Source organism: Galeopterus variegatus, unplaced genomic scaffold (genome assembly GCF_000696425.1).
Source record: "Galeopterus variegatus unplaced genomic scaffold, G_variegatus-3.0.2 Scaffold17701, whole genome shotgun sequence".
In the NCBI taxonomy this organism is placed as follows: domain Eukaryota; kingdom Metazoa; phylum Chordata; class Mammalia; order Dermoptera; family Cynocephalidae; genus Galeopterus; species Galeopterus variegatus.
This window is the reverse complement of record NW_007743812.1, coordinates 2,285-2,931: the sequence shown is the minus strand read 5'-3', so window position 1 is coordinate 2,931 and position 647 is coordinate 2,285.

Here is a 647-nt window from a genome sequence, read left to right as displayed (position 1 = left end):
AGAATGGTTCCTTTCCAAGTGGCTGCTCCATCATTGTTGATTAGAATGAATGATCCTCTCAAACACCACTCAGGCATTCACTCATGAATAAACATATCACAGCACCTCGTACATGTCAACAAGGATCAGGACAGCCAAGGTGCCTATCTCCATAGAACTGATTTTCTGACAGAGACAACAATACTTAAGTACCCAAATAAGATACCTGCAGATAGCAACAAGAGCTATGGTGGTAATATAACTGGGTAAAGGACTGGAGAGTGATTGAGTAGCGGGGACTTTAGATCCTGTCACAGGGCAAGACATCATTGAGGTCACATGTGAGCTGAGATCTGAGTACTGGGAAGAAACCAGCAGAGGAGGATCTGGGGAAAGAGCATTCCAATGAGTAAGTGCATTTATGCCAGCAGGTTCCACAGAGCTTGTGTCCGTACTATAAAGACAAAAAATAGTGATGGTATTGATGCTGAATCCTGTCTCATCCTAGGGAGAAATATTAATTATTAATAGATAAATGAAACTTACTGGGGGATAAAAAGCTCTTTCTTCTCATTAACAGATATATTTCTGTTAAAAATTTTACCTTTTTGGGCTGAGCCCGTGGTGCACTCGGGAGAGTGCGGCGCTGGGAGTGCAGCAGCGCTCCC